This window comes from Pseudonaja textilis, chromosome 7, assembly GCF_049901715.1.
Source record: "Pseudonaja textilis isolate UNSWEBS1 chromosome 7, rPseTex1.2, whole genome shotgun sequence".
NCBI classification, from domain to species: Eukaryota; Metazoa; Chordata; class Lepidosauria; order Squamata; family Elapidae; genus Pseudonaja; species Pseudonaja textilis.
This window is the reverse complement of record NC_141996.1, coordinates 54,540,096-54,558,934: the sequence shown is the minus strand read 5'-3', so window position 1 is coordinate 54,558,934 and position 18,839 is coordinate 54,540,096. Positions and strand designations below refer to the sequence as shown.

Here is an 18,839-nt window from a genome sequence, read left to right as displayed (position 1 = left end):
ATCATGATATTCTTTCTATAATCTATCCTGTTTAATTATCAAAACCATAAACCATATTTTTTTCTTTTTCTTTTTGACCAATAAATGTAGGTAATGTCTTTTCTCTAATCCAAGAATTTAATTTATCTATTTTGGGGCAAATTTCCCTCAGAAGTATACCCTCAAAAGTGCTATGTGGTTGAAGGAATGAAACAGGAAAGAGAGGGACTGGGCTCCCCAGTTAGATTCTATGCAGATTCACCTGCAGCATTATTATTCTTAGCACAGACATCCAGTTTTAAATATAATCAATTTATTAAATAGTAGTCTTCTATTACTGAGCAAATAGGATATAATGCTATTGATTATAATTAAATATTTATTGTTAAACATGTGCAAACAGTTTAGATTTTGGTTGCATAAATAATCTTGAGAGAAAGGCTGTATTATCCAAATTCTCAGAAAGATAAATGAGGTCTTCCGGAGGACATGAAGTGAAATCACATATGAATTGTATATTGAAAATATTTATTAGTAGATGCCATAGGCTGATGTAAACATTAATACTTTAGCTAATAAGAGTTTGTCCCAGCATGGGACACTGCAATGACACTCTTCTGTCTTCCAGGATCAATCCAAGATAGTTGGTATCTCAGAGACATTTTTATCACTTATCCTCTTGTTTTATCAGGTAACATTTCTTTTAGCCAACCTTCAACAACCCTTGGCAGGGCTGCTAATGTTTATGAATACAAATTTCTATGTCGAGATATTCTAGCCTTCCTGAACAATGGTAGTTATAAGCATACTGTAAATATACCTGTTTCACACAGCTGCATACTCATTTTGTTTAATTTCATTTTTTTTAGAGTGGAGTAAAGTATATTTGGAAAATTTGTGTTTACAACAGCCATATGGAGCCATTTGTGAGTCAAGCAGAAGAATGAGATTCTTGTAAGATGGCTATGTATAGTCTATTTTAAAAAGGTATTTGTTGTTCTCTCAGTTCTGATAGGAAAATAAGGATTGCATTCACTCTTTGTTGAACCATCCTTGATCTATAGCTTCAGTAGACTTGAGAAGTCTGATGCATTCATATATATTTTGTATATATTTGTTTGAAGCAGACATGCTTCCCCCTCAGAAGCCAGATGTCGAACATTGGGTGGAAGCCCTGGCACAAGGCAGGAGCTCAGCCATGGCTAAGGACCAAGCCCCTAAAGCTGAGTCCCTGGCATAGATGATCCCTACCGCACCTCTGGGGTGAAGGTCTGTGAAAGACCCTTGGAGGCCAGCCGGCTGCCGGTCATCGCTGCCCACCCCCTCCAGGCATCCTTCGGCTCCAAAAGCATCCCCCAGCATGCCCCATGCTCTGGCAAGGGCCCCCAGGATCATTCCAGCCCATCCCTGCGCCCATCTCCCAGTCCTGCAAGCCGCTGCCAAAAAGCTCTCTGCCCCTCTAGCTGCCCCTCGCAAAGGCTGGTCCCCCGGCTGCCACTCAAGCTGCTTCCTGCGACAGACCCCAGCCTGAAGCCTCGCTTGCTAGACCTCCAGAGCAGCCCCTCAGCCAGCTAGCTCACCTCCCATGGCGCTGGAGCCTGCCGGCCCTCCTGGCAAGCCAAAAGAGCCCACGGAGAGCCAGCCGTGACCCACAGCAGCCCCTGCCTCCTTGTCCCCGGGACCCACGCACATCCTGCACAACGGAGCCTGGCCAGGTTCACTGGTGGAGCAGCAGTGGTGGCTGAAGCAGAAGGCAGACATCACCCAGGGGTTGCAGCAAAAGGCTCGGCAACTCCAGGAATGGAGCCCCAAGGACTGGGTGGTGCTCTATTGCCTTCTCAGGGGACACGAAGACTTCCTTGGCCTTTTAAGAGGAGGAATAAATCCCGCTGGGCTTCTGAGAGGACGAGGAGATCCTTCTGAGCTTCCCAGAGGAGGAGACACCATTGGGCTTCCGAGAGGAGGAGGAGACCCCATTGGGCTTCTGAGAGGAGGAGGAGACCCCTCTGAATTTCTGAGAAGAGGAGAAAATCCCCTTGGGCTTCCGAGAGGAGGAGAAAACCCCGAAGGACTTCCGAGAGGAGGAGACCCCAAAGGGCTTCCGAAAGGAGGAGACCCCTCTGAGTTTCCCAGAGAAGACCCCAAAGGGCTTCTGAGAGGAGGAGGAGACCCCTCTGAACTTCTGAGAGGAGGAGGAGACCCCATTGGGCTTCTGAGAGGAGAGGACTCTGTTGGGCTTCCCAGAGGAGGAGAAAACCTCTCTGAGCTTCCCATAGGAAAAGACCCTGTTGGGCTTCCCAGAGGAGAAGCCCCCAAAGAGTTTCTGGGAGGAGAATCCCCCGAAGGGCTTCCAGGAGGAGGAGAAGATGCTGCTGGGCTTCCGAAAGGAGAAGAACCTGCAGGGCTTCCGAGAGGAGAAGAGCCCGTTGGGCTTCTGAGAGGAGAGGACTTTCTTGGGCTTCTGAGAGAAGACCCCTCTGAGCTTCCCAGAAGACCCCTCTGGGCTTCTGAAAGCAGAAGACTTCTGTTGGGCTTCCAAAAGAGAAAACTCTGTTGGGCTTCCCAGAGGAGGAGAAGACCCCATTGGGCTTCCGAAAGGAGAAGACCCGAAGGGCTTCTGAGAGAAGACCCCTTTGGGCTTCCGAGAGGAGGAGAAGCCCCTGAAGGGCTTACGGGAGGAGAAGATGCCGCTGGGCTTCCGAGAGGAGGAGAAGATGCCACTGGGCTTCCGAAAGGAGACCCTGCTGGGCTTCCGAATGGAGAAGATCCCGCTGGGCTTCTGAAAGGAGGAGAGGACCCCGTTGGGCTTCCCAGAGGAGGACAAGACCCCTCTGAGCTTCTCAGAAAAGACCCTGCTAGGCTTCCAAAAGAAGACCCCACTGGGTTTCCCAGAGCAGGAAGAAACCCCGCTGGGCTTCCCAGAGAAGACCCCAGTGGATGACGGGCAGCAGAGCCCTGAACATTGCCTTAAACAGTTGGAGAAAGTGCAGGAGGGTATTCTCCAGTATCTTGAAGAACAGATGGGACTCCTGAACAAACTTTACTGGGCCAAGAGTATAACATTCCATTATTTAGTGGAGAAAATTGACTAACTGAAGGCGGACATTGGCATCCACAGCCTGGAATATGAAGAAGGTTCTGTACCTGAAGTGGCTGGAGCTGCAACTCACCTGAATGATAATATCTATATGATCTCTCCCGGCGGATCTCTGGAAGCCCCCCATCTTCCACCTAGTGGTGCCCCATTTCGAGCCAGTTGCCTGAATCCTGAGATCTCCTTCGTGGTCATGGCCAGATGTGAAAAACGCAGTTACAGAAATCTGCCTGGGTGTAATTGGATCTCCAGCAATGGAGCCCTGCGACCACTTGCCAAAAACTCCCTGGAAGGAGAGGGATGAGCAGGGTAAGGAACGCCCTGGCTCACGGGTGCCACCAGAGCTTTCTTGCCCAAGGCGCCAGATCCCGAAAGCGACTGCTTGCAATATGCTGCTTGCTTTAGTTGAGCATCTCCTTGGGATGACCCTTTTGTCCTGGGAACTGCTGGGGTAGCATTTCATAAGTGGCATCCCCCTTCTGCTTTATAAAAATGTAAAATACATTATATATATGTGTGTGTGTGTGTGTGTGTGTGTATGTGTATGTGTATATGTATATCATGCGGGGGTGGGGGTGGAATTATACATGTCTGTTCTTGCTTGAGGGGTATATATTGTATCCCCCCCCCCATGTTAATATATTAAGTATGAAAGTATTATGTCAATTAGTTGCTGAATAGTTGGGTTTTAACGTATTGTTGATAAAGTTTTATGTTCTGCAATGTAAAGGGGGGGGAAAAAAGCCAGATGTCACAAGTGAAGCGAAATGCCAAGCCCATTCTTGAAAATAAGATACCATGGTGCTTTGTACAGAAGGTTTGAAGGACAATTTGACCAGAGCTTGAAAAACTAGGGCTGCAGTTCAGAGTAAATGAATTTTCTTTGGGAGAAAATTCTGGCTACATTGAGGAAGATTCAACATTGCCTTTTAATGTGATGAGAATTGTTTCAGTGGGTGTGTATATGTGTGATGAAAGAAAGAGCTATGGCAAAATAAATTCTTATGGAAGGGATGATCATGCCTCCCATCTTAGACTCTGGATTCACTCTAAATCATGCTTATTTTGATGTGAGTTTACTATCAAGTAAGAATTCCAACCTCTCAGTAGGATCTATTGCTGTCCTATCTGGAGATAGCGGATGAGGTAGAGAAAATGCTAGCTTGTTTTACCTCCCTGCCTGTAGCATCTTCAAAGGAGCAGGACAATTACCTGATACCTAAGAAATTGTTTGAAATGAGTCTTGTTTTTGAAATCTACTTGGGTTCCTTTTCTCAATGTATCATCAGATATGCTTTCTATTTCAGGGTAGTAAATGTTAGTCCTGTTGTTAAAGAAAAGAGTGTATTCTAAAATATATTACATTGAATGAAAATAGATTGAAAAGGTGAAAAGATGCAATAATTAGTTTTTCTGCTTTATAGCCTACTTTTTTTTCAGAGAATCAAGATCACACAATCACATGATCATACATGATAAATAGATTTTAGTTTATAATATGTTCTCACTATTAACTCATAATGCTTGGAGAAAGTAAAGGGAACATGCTATATTTAATGAAAAAGTGCAACTGGTATACATAAAATTAATAGTTACTGTCTGTCTGGGTAAACCACTTCTAAAAAAAATAATAATTTGCTATGTCATTTGTGTATATAATTAATGGTCATTAGGATTATTACAAGATTAAGCATCACAGTAATCAAGTAGGTCAAATAAGGAGAGCAGTTGGACATTACTCAGTTTTCCTTCCTTCGGTTTTTAATGTTATGATATTCATAGTGACAACTGGATATACACTAGGATAGATCCTCAAATTTACAGCTTATTGTATTTTCTTGTACATAATTCTATGTTTTTGAAACCTTAAATTTGATTAAAGATAATTGAAATGAATTAACGTATCCTAAGATTTCAGATGTCTTGATATCAGATTCACAGCTAGAGGACATAATTGGAACAGGGAAAAGCAGGCAGGACCTAAAATAGAGAAGGGAGAAAGAGAGACAACCAAATATATTACTTTGAATTTGATATTGTCTTCCAGGAACAAAAGAAAACAAAAATAAAAGAAAACATGTATAGAAACTAAACTGTGTACTGTACAGTGTGGGATTCAATTTTTTTTACTACCAGTTCTGTGGGCATGGCTTGGTAGGCGTGGCAGGGGAAGTATACTGTAAAATCTCCAGAGGTGGCATTTGCTGGTTTTCTGAACTATTCAAAATTTTTGCTACCAGTTCTTCAGAATTTGTCAGAACCTGCTGAATACCACTGGTACTGTATCATCTGAGTTGAAGAAAGATTGTCTATTGTCATTGCTTTAATGTTAAAAACTGTGTTAATTTCTTTTTGAACCTGTTAGTTAATATTTTATTGCTTTGGTGTTTATGTTCTCTATATATGTTTAATAAATCGTATGCTTTTATATATGTAACATCCCTTTACGCCAGAGTTTCTTCTCTTTTATTAGAATACCTTTCATTTTGTGATTGCTTAGAATCTTGTCATTTGCAAGGGTATTCTTGGAAGGAGGGAAAGAAAAGGGAATTATTCAAAGCATGTCAAGTGAGGAATAGATAGTCATTTCAGCCTTATCTCTAAAGCCAACCTCTATCTATCAGTTAGGGAATCAATGAGAAAAAAAATGTGAACAACCACTCCATAACATACTAATATAGAGTACTACACTGTATGAATCTTGGGTCCTTGGTTGTGCACTGCTGTTAGGGAGTTGACGTTAATTTCTGAAACTTTGCTTTACCAGAGAGACTAGTTATTAAGAAAGTTCAGAAGTGTTTGCAGCAGGTCCAGTAACTACTTTTGTATTCTAGACGTAGACCTGCTCGAAGCATTGCTGAACTTTCTTAATTCAACATCACCAGCAAATTGATGCATAGATCACTTAAAAATAAGACAAGTATTGCTGCTCCACCTGCTCAATTGCTGCTCCACCTGGTATTACCTGCGTTTCACTTTTTGTTGTTCTTACTCTTCCACTTTTGTTATTTCACTCACTAGAATTTTAATGGACAAATTTAACAAAGCTCAATACAGATCCAAGCCTTTCATTGCTGAATTCCTCATGGATTTGTACTTAAGTGGCGTTTGTTTTTTATTTTTGTTAATTGGAGCAGCCCATGAACAGATACTATAATGGACAGCAGTGGTCACATAAGGGATGACAATTGTATGTAGATATATTTTTATTTACTTTTAGATTTTTTAAAACATGCCTTTATTATTTTGATAAATAACTCAAGGCAGCGAACATACTCCTTCCTTCTCTTATTTTCTCCTATGAGGTCAGTTGGGCTGAGAAAGAGTGACTGGCCCAAAGCCACGCAACCCGATTTCAGGACTAATGCGGGACTAGAACTCAGTCTCCTAATTTCTACCCTGGTGTTTTTATAAACTTTATAAACTGGTTCTAGTTAAATTTATTTATTTAAATATGCCTTTGATTATTTTATTGGCACAGCTGCTGCTAACCAGGAGATTTATAGGTAAAACCAAGATAAGCATATAAAGAGTATGAGAATATATAATAAAAATTTAACTATAAGCTATAGATGTTCTCTGAAATAGTTTACTTCACCAGTTTGGAAAGGTTTGTTTAATGAACTGTGAGATGAATTAGTTTGTCAAGATATGTGGTCAGTCAAGAGCAGCTATTTCAATGCTATGTGATAATAGATGAAAATCTGGAACAGCTGAGACACACTAAAGATGGAAAAGAAAAATGTTACATCCTTTCTACACCCACTCCTTCCATTCCCTCAAAGTCTTTAGATGTTACTGGAGTTGAACCTACGCAGTTAGGAACAATGAGAATTTCCTTATTAGTTACACGGAAGTAACTTGTGTTCTTGGTTTACACTTTTATTGTGGCAATTTCAGTTACCTTGCATGTCCCTGTTCTGTTAAACTTTCCTGTCCTGAATCAGGTGTGATGTGCCACAACTGTGAAATCAAGGGCTACTTTATCAATGAATACCCACTCATTCCAGGCTGAGAATATGGAAAATGACACAAGTCTCTCTTTCAAAAGGACAGATGGTCAGTTCTCAACCAACTAAAGTGAAGACAGACATCTGACACTGACAGAGAACACTTTATTCTCCAGGAGATTTTGTACTGTGTAATGTCTTTTTTAGCAATATTAGTTTGAGGAGAAACAATTTCATTAATACCACACAACTATTGCCCACTCAAATAACAGAACATACAATGCATGTGGAAACCACCGATGAAAGATTTCTACATCCTGATCACATTGTGGAACATATTGCTCCCCTTCACTTCATCATAAACAACTTAGAAGCCTTGCAAACTGTATTTAAGTACTTCTTTCCCTATTCCCATTGCCTTGAAAATAGATTGGCTACTAAAATACTATCCTATACCATTTTTGTAATTATACTTTTATTCTTTCTTCCTCTTATTTGTTATTGCAGAAAAACAAGACTGTTATGTATGCTTGGAAACTTGCCAAAGCAAATGTTGTTAAACATGTTCTTTGTGTACTCAATCAGATGCTATAGATTCTTAATAAAGGCATTGGAGACATCACAATTTATATCTTGGTTGAGTGGGAGATTGACTTAAATTTCATCATTTAGATGACTGAAAAGGGAGAAAAGGGAACTCTGGAATTTTTCTCTAACAATGAAAAGGGCTGTCAGATCCGTGTATCTGTCATTTCTTCAGTGGAAGAAGAAAAGGGGGGGGGAGAGACTGATAAATCCTTCTTGATGTAATCTGAATATATTTAATCTTACATCAAATGTGTATAACCTACACATGATACAATGGAGCGATGAAACCCAGATGGCCGGACCTATCACCTCTGAGAAAGACAGCCAGGAGATGAAGAGACCATAAAAATTCCACAGTGAGATGTGTCCTGGGAAACTCTGGAAAAGATCGGGGGGAATTAACATGTTGGCTCTTTGTTTTATTAAATACACATCAAGATAAGGGAAGGGGTTTTAAACTCCATTATCTGTCTCTGCATGCCTGAGATGCTGCTTTTAACCCTTACATGAATTGTCTCATCTCAATAAAGGATTCCTTTTTGATACATTTTGATACGTTTTCAGAAGTTCATCCTAGTTGATTGAATGGGAAAAGTTCTGTAGTCTGACAGGGGCCTTCTATACACATGGGTTTACGTTGTCAGTTCTTTTGCAGTACTGAATGTGAATTGCATAGTGTTGGCCAAAAGCTACCATATTTTATTCAGCTAGGATGATAGCTGAATTTTGTATAAAGAAAAAAAAATATTGAAAAGAATAAATCCTTTGCCCAAAGCAGTCCAATTTAGATCTAATTTTATTTAGCTCCTCCTTAGCATGTATTTCTCTTTGACCTAAAAAAATAAAGCTTTAGCCTATGCTAAAGTGTCCATCCAAGAGTTAGCTTGTTTGAAATATTTTTTAAATATGTTGAAAAAAGAGGACTTTTATTTCTTGCCTCTGTTCTACCATCTTAGTCAGAAAAAAATCTAGTGTTTTGAAAGTGGTTCACAACTTTGAAAATTTGAACTTTGTCACCCTTGTGGGGTCTTCAAAAGGCAATTATTTTACTAAGCTGGACTTGAGAAGGGCTTTTATAGTTTGACCTGCATAAAACAGGGCCATGATTATTTAATTGTGTTTAACACACATTATGGAAAATTTGACTATACTGTGATTGGATTACCTAATCATGTCAGAATTTATGAGATTCTTGAATGAGGTGTTTTCTGACTTTTTGGACTGTTGTATATTTAGATGATATTTTATTTTGTCCAATTGCACATATTGAACATGTCAAGAGTGCTCTAGAGAAGATACATGTACACAAACTATATGCCAGGTTAGAAAAAAGTGATTATTTTTTAACTTTATTCCACTCAGCTTTAGAGAGAAATTAATTTTTGTATACAGCATTCAGACAAATCCTGGTAAGATGGACTCCATTCTAATTGGAATACTTAAAAAACTATTTTTAAAAAACTGTCAAGAATGTGCAAGGGTTTTTTTAAGGGGGGAATGGGTTTGCTATTTTGTACGTGTATTTTGCATTTGATTATACTGAACACAACATAATTTTAATTCATGTTTCACAGTTCAGGTTTAGATTTATCCTCTGCTCATTAACCTGAGATGAAGGGGCAGAACAAGAAAACTAATGCAACTTTATGTGTTAACTACTATCTGAATTCTCAAATAATAACTATACTTTTTCAATGCCTCGTCCTCCAGGACCCTCCATCTTCTGTTCTGCAAGCTTCTACTCTCCAACAAGAACAGAAGTACAACTATTCCCTAAGATACAGGCAATGCTAGTGATAAACATGGTACAGATTGCCATCAGCAAAAGGGGCCTTCTGTTGTTGGCATTTGACCTGATTATTGCAGCTCTGTGTGAAAACTACTTACTTGAGCTGTGTGCTGTTTTTGGATCTGGACACGTTTACAGTATGGCTTTTTTGTAAGAAATTATTTTAAGTTATGACCAGTGATTTGAACAAGATTATTATCCTTTTTGTCATTAAGCATTTTACATGTGACTGCTAAAGGGATGTCCTTTTCTTTTTTAAAAAAAATGAAGTTTCAACCAATGATAGATTCAAAAGAGTTTTTAAATTTCGATTACACAAAGCTCCTTGCTGAAATATGGTAGTTAAATCCTGTGGGTGTTCATATCTAAAAGCAGTCAAGTATAGCCAAACTGATATTGCCACAGGAAATGGAAAGGGGGGATTTTAATGAGACAGGCCATAATTATTTCTGGAGCAGGATTCAAACAATTATCTCAGCTCTAGCCTAATGAATGGCAGAGCAGCTGCACAGGCTTGAGAATTCAGCTGAGAGATCAACAAAGAAGCCAGCTGAAGACCGGGAATCACCAATACGTTCTTCAAGCCATATTTCATGTATTTTGATTTAGATGATATTTTCCTTTTACAAGAATTGATGCCAGATAATGGCAAATCAACCAAATGTTTCAAAAAGATGTTTTTTCAGTCCTTTTCAAATAAATCCTCACAGATATTGCCTTCCCTCTATCTTCATTAATCTTAAGCACTCTTAAGATTTTGTGCTCAGTTCATAGCAGCCTATTTAAATTATTATTACTGGCAAAGTTCATATTCTTAACCAGGAAATCCTGCCAAAGTTTATGCTTCTCTGGCTGGAATGCTCACTTATCAAAAATCTCCTCCTCCCCAATCTACTTCCCTTCTTGGCAATTGAAATATGAGGCCTAAGAAAAAATACATTCCAGACTGGCAAAATTATCAGATTGTTTATAGGAGCATCGTCAATCCAAATGGCACAATCTTGCAATGGCTATTTCACAAAAATTGGACAGAAGTAATGAGGTGCAATCACAATGCACAAGCCTGGTACTTTCATTCTATTCCAACTATGTCAAATATATGTTGTGAATAACCTAAAACAGTGATCAAAGCTGAAATTTATTCATACTAATTCATCTGAGTTAAGAAGATACGCAATAGGGATAAAATATTCTGGACTTTGTGAAAAGCCAAACTGTTACATTTTGTTTCTTGAAACTGAGGTCACATGACGCAAAGACTTATTTTAGAGTTCAGACACCAGTTCTGGTTTTACTCCCTTCCAGAAGACTGTCCAAATTATTAATACTGTTAAGTAGCATGATTATCTTTATTTTGATTTGATCAATGATTTCAATCAGAAGGTAGGCAACTTTGTAGGCACTACACCAGTGATAGAATTCAACCGGTGTTACTAACAGTTCGGTGAATATGTTTTGCGTGTTTATGAATGGTTAAGAGTCATCTGTACAGTGTGTTTAACACACTTAATATTCTTCCCGTCTTTTAATTCTAGTGACTTTAACTGTTATTTTTAAAATAATAACTTTTCTTTCTTGAATCTTGATTTTGATGAGTACACTTGAAAATATTAGTACTACAGCTCCAATAAGATGTGGGGAGGGAAGAGCAGATGATGGAGAGAGTGGATGGTTAGGGATTAAAAAAGGCACCCAATATAGTAGGGGAGTTTATGATGCATTGTTGAAAATAATGCTTGAGTGGAAATCCAACTGAACAAAAATGTACATTAACAAGAGGTCAATAATGTTGTTTCTTGTGCTATAAAGCTGCATTTTTCAATATGTATACAGACTGAAACCCACTTTTGTACATTTTCCACACTGGAAGTGATAAACATCAATACCAGAGGAAAGGAACCCGTTTCTGTAAATTACTTAACCTATCTTTTGAAACTCTTCTCATTTTGATGATGTGCAATTATCTTTTTTTTTAAAGGAAACATCTTGCAACTCTATTATCTAATTTTGATTTTTACATTATGAAAATATGATGGAAGGGAAATATTTCAGTAATTCAGTAACCCCTTATGCAAAATCTACAAATGTAAGAAATGAAAAATAAATATCTGGATAGGATGAAACATTAGGCCTATCCGACTGGGGTATTAAGACTTTATATAGAAATAAGTATTTCTATTGGATGTGACATGGATAAAAACAATCTATTCACACTTGGTCTCATCGTCTCATGGCACATGTATGCTATGTGTAATAACAAATATAGCAATCTCTAGAAAGCAGGCAGGATAATGAAACATACGATAAACACTTTTAGAACTACATCATACATAGAGCTGCATCCACTTTTGGTCACCACACTATAAAAAAGATGTTGAGACACTGAAAAAAGTGCAGAGAAGTGCAACCAAGATTGTTAGGAGGCTAAAATATACAATGAATGGTTGCAAGTACTTGGTATGGCTAGTCCAATGAAGAGAAGGACCAGGGGAGACATGATAGAAGTGTTCCAATATTTGAGGAGCTGTCACAGAGAGGAAGGGGTCAAGCTATTTCCCAAAGCACCCGAAGGCCAGGCAAGGAATAATGGATGGAAACTGATAGTTTCAACCTAGAAATAAGGAGAAATTTTCTGACAGTGAGAACAATCAACCAATGGAACAGTATGCCTTCAGAAGTTGTGTGTGCTTAATCACTGGAAGCTTTCAAGATATTGGACTGCCATTTGTCAGAAATGGTGTAGGGTCACCTGCTTGGAGGGGTGTGGGTTTAGACTAGATGAGTTACAAGGTCCCTTCCAATTCTTAATCTGAAGAGGGGAAATCATAAGCCCTGATTAGAGTATGTTTTAATTAACTGATGTTAAAGGACTTGATTAGTTAGGTGCTATCAAACTGAATTCAACTGATTAATGTCTGGACAAAAGCTCATCATTTTGCTTTATTTTCATAAATAACTTATAGCTCTTCCAAGACACTTGATCTCATCTATCCATTTTTTCTATGTTTTCCTCTTCTTTTATTTCCTTTAGTCATGTGAAACATAATGCTTATTTTAGACTTTCATCCATTTGTGCCACCTGCCAGAATATGACTTTCTGCTTGTTGATTATTGCTTCAGCAAAGAACAAATGACCCTGCTAATGACCTCAAAGACTGCAATTCAGTATTTGGTAACATCCACCATATTTATCTTTTGGTGAAGCAGTTAAAGGATTAATCGTGACTTAATCTTGATATTATTCATGTAGTTCAGTAAACTTTGGAGTTGTATCACTTCCAGTGTTCTCTCTTCTTGAAACCTACACTACAATTCTATAATAAACAATATTGCTTATTGTACCCTATGACTATTATTAGGTGTTGTACCTGATGATTCTTGATGAATGTATCTTTTCTTTTATGTATACTGAGAGTATTTGCACTAAGACAAATTCCTTGTGTGTCCAATCACACTTGGCCAATAAAGAATTCTATTCCAGTCTATATGTTGGTTGGAACAGCTATCAAAATATCATTTTAATAGATATTTAATGGATATTTCTGTGAAAATTTACTTACGTTTTATTATAACTTTATTTTTGTAATCAGACTTTCTGGATACTATTTTTGGTAAAGTGTGGGCATTTGCAAATACTGGCATACGTGTAACAGAAGGTAATAAACATCTGTGAGGGAATATATACTAGTTTCTATTTTGAGTATACCAATATAGGTGGTCCTCGTTCAGTAACTATTCATTCAGCAACTATTTGAACATATAGTGGAATGAATGATACTTTACATCAGTCTTCGTATTTATGGCAATTGTGGAATACCTGTGGTCGTGTGATCATGAGTTGGGCACTTGAAATCTGGCTCACTATTATAACATTGCGATGTCCTGTAGTCGCATGATTGTCATTTGTGACCTCCTTTGTCACCTTCCTACAAGCAAAGTTAGAGGAGAACTGGCAGAAGGTCCTAAATGATGACCACATGACAACCTTATTTAATGATCTGCAGCTATTCACTTAACAATGGCAACTGGAAATTCTAGAATTCTTCTGATAAGCAGCATGGTCATGTGCTGTCACACTTTACAACCAAATATAGAAATTCCAGTTCCAATTCCCATTGTTAAGTGAGGACTACCTATAGTAGGAAATGGGAATCAGATTCCACAGCAACTTTTCATACCTAAAAAAAGCTAATAATAATATTGTTTATCTGTGTTTAATACTTTTTTCAAATTTGTGATAAAGTTCCTGAGATATAATTTTAGAACAGAATACTTAACTAGGTACTGAGATTCCCACAGGGATTTTGGGGGAAAAGGCATTTAGTGGAAAAGATTTTTTGAGTGCAAATTGAGTTTTCCACTTCACTTTCTATTGCTACATCCCTGCTTGTGAAATGTTGTCTTGCTAGTGGTTTATATCACCATTGCTTCAATGACAGAAACCGTGGTATTGTGACAATTATATTGGCACAAAAGATGGTTGGATGACTCTAGGAAACACCATAAGTCACTAGTAGTGATCTGGTCTACGACTGCAGGACATTAGATTGCAACAATATAGTGCTGAACTATTCAGCCTAACATGAATGTTACACTCTTCTTCTTTGTAGGATTTATATACAGTACATATAGTATTTATGCCCAGGGGCTGATGTGCACTATATTATACAGTTTGGGAAATTCCAGTGGACAGAGCAGTAGGCAAGACTAACCCCAAAATATCACCTCTCCATTCCTCAGGGAGTTGCTGATAAGTCACTGATAGCATTTAACTGGGTTACACTGATGTTTCGTCACTTCCCCAAAGTGGAAAAAGGCAAAGGAAGACAAAGTTTCTATATTAGGACAGCACTTTCAATTGTCTAATATTTCATCCATTCCTCACATTTTCCAAAGTGGAAAAAACTTTATCGGGAAAAATAGGCCAAAAATAATGATCCAATAGAGCATGATTTATATTCTTATATTATCTGGAATCTTATAATACTGTATTTATATCTTTAGGTTTTGTACAGTTTTTTAATACTGTAAGCTACTCAGAGGCTTATCTTGTGGTAAGATGGATGGCTAATACATTTTTATTGATAATAAAAGGGGGAGGGAGAGAGAGAGAGATATGGTAAGAGATTCTTCTGCAGCTAACTTTATTAACACAAGCAAGCGTTTCTAATCAGCTTTCTAGAATGAATTTTTTTTACATTGTAAAAGAAAATTGGAATCAAGCTACTGTGTCCAGTGTCAAATAAAGCCTTGCAAATGACATAAAATGATATGTTATTATGCAGCTCCAGAATATTCTACAGAAGTATTATTATTATCCATATTATGTTTTCCTGGAATCCCTCCCTTCTAAATACTATGAGGAAGGACATGATGCAAGATTTTCATAAAAATATTTACAGACTTGACTTTATTTATTTCTCATATTTATATACTGCCATAAACCAAAAACTTACCGTAGGTAAGAAAAAGCATACACAAGGCCTTAACTGTTTAAAATATCAATGTACCAAAAATCCCAGGGGTATATTACCACAACTTAAATTGTTAATTGAGAATGGTCTGCATTGCTATTGACTAAGGGGGTGATCCACTCTGTGGCGTTACCAATGACACAAAGGTGGTAACACTATCAGCACAAAAAGAGAAGATGAAACAGGAAATCTGTGTCAGCATGATACAAAAATTTTGGAACTCGTGACATCAATATTCAATACAATCCTATGAATATTTGCTTGTAGCTACTTCCACATAAGTAGTTAGGGGAGAAACTGTAGTGAAATCAAGCTCAGTTTAAACCACTGGCATGTAGTCTGTGTGCAACCATGAAACATACACACACACACACACACACACACACACACACACATATGTATACAATATAGACATAGTTGTAAAGGATGTAAATCATAACAATGAGGAATAGTATACACTGGGTATGATCTTGATTGGCTCATGAAAACAAGATAATTTTAAGATAAAAGATAATTTTATCTTTGTAAATGACTTGTGATCCTGTCTACAAATCTTGCAGGTAAAACTAGAAAGCAAGCATAATTAGTGATTCCCTCTCCTTCCTGCTGCCCTGTTTGCTTCCTGAAAATCTGCTTCAGAACCTTGAAAAACTAACTCAAATGGCATGGGGAATGGCACTGGAGGCCATAGGGAAGATGAAACTCCAAGGTAGGCCTGGAATTCTACCAAAGAATTCCACCACAAGACGGAAATTCTAGAAACAACCCATTGCTTTTATTAAAGATGGATAATTTAGAAGGGTGCTTTATTGAGGCATGGTCTTCCTTAGCTATTTTATTTGACCTCCTGGATGATCATATCAGGCAAAAAAATGCTTTGATGCATAGGGAGCACATGTTTGAACAGCCCTAGAATAATCTCTTTTGCTTGTTGGTGTCTCTATAAATAAAATACTTTGAAAACCTATTGAAATACAAATAACATTCTAATTGAAAAGGTCCTATAAACTCAAATATTTTAGTAACAAGGTCTTTTGTGTATGTCCTTGCTAAAATGATACCAAATGAAATTGTTGCTCCTTGATTTTTATAAACTTGGATACACACACACATACAAATCATGTACACCAAGTTTATAAGAATAAACAATATGGGCGTCATACAAACTAACAAACAAAAAAAAATCAGAAAACAACAAAATCATTATATAATACCGTGTTTCTCATAAAATAAGGCCAGGTCTTTTTTTTTTTTTTTGAGCCCCCCAAAATGGCTAACCCGTCTTTCTGGGGGTGACTTAATTCCCCCCCCCTTGTATCCTCGCCTAGAGCACCCTATGGGCAGCCATGCCTCGGCACCAGCCACTCCTAATGGGCGATCATAGTGGAGTGCGGAGAGCTCCCTATTCCCACCAAGCACCTTTGCTGCACACCTGAGACCTTGGGCACCCGCTGCTGTTGCTTTCCCTTCTGCCCATGCCGTGGTGGCGTTTGGAGCTGCCGCTTCCGCGTTTGGAGCGCTGCCGCTACTTGGAGCGCTGCTGCCGTGTTTGGAGCTGCTGCCGCATTTGGAGCGCGTTTGGAGCGGCTGGTGGCGAGGCATGGCTGCCTGCGGGTCGCTCCTAATAGCAAGTCCCCCCCGTCCTTCCCCCCCATTTCCCATGTTTTAAAATAGGCCTAAATTTGGGGGGGAGGGGCTTAATTTCATTTTATGCCTAGAAAACATGCTGGGTCTTCCTATGGGGGGGGCGTATTGTTGGAGAAACACGGTATTAATTGCAGTATTTTAATTTCAGCATGTTTTTATTCCTTGTAATTTGTACTTTTGACTTTTATTTGTTTTTAATATTTTTATGTATGTATGTAACAATATTTCAGCAATTATTGTAATTCCTCTCCAGAAAAACCCGTTGTGAATGTAAATAAATAAAGTGAATGAAACAAATGAATGTTGTTACATTTCATTTCATTTTCAGTCCGTGACAAAAGACTGAAAAATAGATACTCCAAAGCATGTGTTCAGAACCTCCTAATCTTGAATTCCAGATCTGCCCTTCTGCTTCTCTTACTACTAAAGCAGCTGATCAAACAGCCATGTTGGATGATGCAAACCCAGACACTAGTCAATCATTTTATTTTCCAAACTAATACAGAAATAAAAAATAAGCAATGCCGGTCAGCATATATTGAGCAAACCTATGTTGGTGGAGTTGTTGACTATAACCACCAAGAACTGAATATAAATGGAAAAATAATTATTAGGGGAGGGCATGTTAATTGCAGTTGCTATTGCATCACAGTTAAACTAAATCTAAAAACACCAATAATTTGGAGAGATGGTTTAATAAAGAGAACATGATTCAAACCCACTTTTAAAAAAATTTGAATATAACAGACAAAATCCCATGGTCCTTGTGACATTTCTGGCAACCCAGAAATGGAATTGATTTATTTTATATGTATGAAATATTTATATTCCACCTTCTAATGGTAAAATTGTATTTCCAAATAGAGATAGATAGCAGATAGCATTAAAAAAAAACATGTAGGGGGAAAAAAGTACCTTTGTGTGTGTCCCAAAGCGTAAATTATAATTATTTACATTTCTACCTATAATGGTTTTATAATGTATTTTTGTAAAGTACATTTTGATTGGGAGTTATCTAGAGTTGGTTCTAAGGTGGCCAGCTATATGTTATTAAAAATGACAAATGAATGAATTAAACCAATGAGACACATTTCATTAGGCATGTTTATAAATATTCTAGCTACTGGAATCTATTCCTGTGGGACAAATATATTGATCATTGCTGAATAAGCTTTTCTCTTACCTGTGAGCATGGAATCATACTAAAACACAGATGTGATTTCATTTCCCAAGTAAACAGAAAAAAAGTTCCGAGGGCACTGAAGCTTCAGTAGCTATAAATGCAAACATGGATTTTGCCTGCACAGATTATTATTGTTAAATTTATTTGCCAAATATCTTGCTGCGGGTCTACTTTAGCACCTTGTAACAATAACATGGAAACAATGAAAAAGTGTAAACAGAAGTAAAATAATAGAACAATAAGATAAACAATGAAAAAGAACATAACGGAATTCATCAATATGATAACCAAAAAGATGGATAGGTGGAGAGTAGAGAGCAAGATGAGAGGGTTAGGGTTATAGAGACAAAGATAGAGAAATGCACGTGAGATTGTCTCCTCTAAAACAGAAATGCATCTGTTTTGCACACAAATAAAAAGACCAAAAAAGTTTACATAAAATCTGTACGTACTAATTTAAATATATAACTACATCTACATATCATGCTTAATATAAATAGAATATATCTTGCCATAGTGGGGGGAAAAAATCTGTCTGTTGTCCGAGTACATTTGGTCTCGATTAGTACCGTTAGTGAATCCCACAGCATTAGCCAAATTTGGCTACAGAAATGATATTTTCATGAAAAATGCAGTTATGGGTTCAAGTCCAATGGAAGTAGGCAGTGAAAATCTTAAAACAAAATTTTATGTGTATAGTAATAAAATTTTATAGGAAATGATAAAAAAACATACTTATAATTAAATGTATGGCTAACAAAGTCACAGTGTTAAATTTGTACTGTTTTCCTCTGACAGAATCTTCTTTTTCTCCATTTTGCACACATGAAGATTCAGCAGCGTCTAAAACCCAAACGCAACTTCACATGGACTAGGCTTAATTGTATACATACTACCTTTGTATAAACTGAATTTGGGGTCATATTAAAAGTGACCTGGTGTCAGCCTTGACCTATATATATATTTATAATTCATGGGAAATATTAAAGCTCTTCCTTGTTCTTCATATGTGAACAAAATTGGGTTGTTGAGCTCTTTAGTTATTTGTGACCCCTAGATTCCTGCTGAAATTTTATGAAAATTTAGTCAGGTACTTTTTTTGGCAATAATAGAGTAGTGAATTGAATTTATTTAC

General features: G+C 37.8%; 1 long non-coding RNA gene across 1 annotated transcript; it reads right to left on the bottom strand.

Annotated features, from left to right (window-relative positions):
* Positions 1 to 3,149: 3,149 nt before the first annotated feature.
* On the bottom strand, positions 3,150 to 17,883 carry LOC148125342 (uncharacterized). The gene is made up of 3 exons (XR_015744361.1): positions 17,705 to 17,883; positions 4,939 to 5,053; positions 3,150 to 3,359 (listed from the first exon to the last, which is right to left on the bottom strand). It is a non-coding gene; the product is annotated as an uncharacterized LOC148125342 (long non-coding RNA).
* Positions 17,884 to 18,839: the final 956 nt, after the last annotated feature.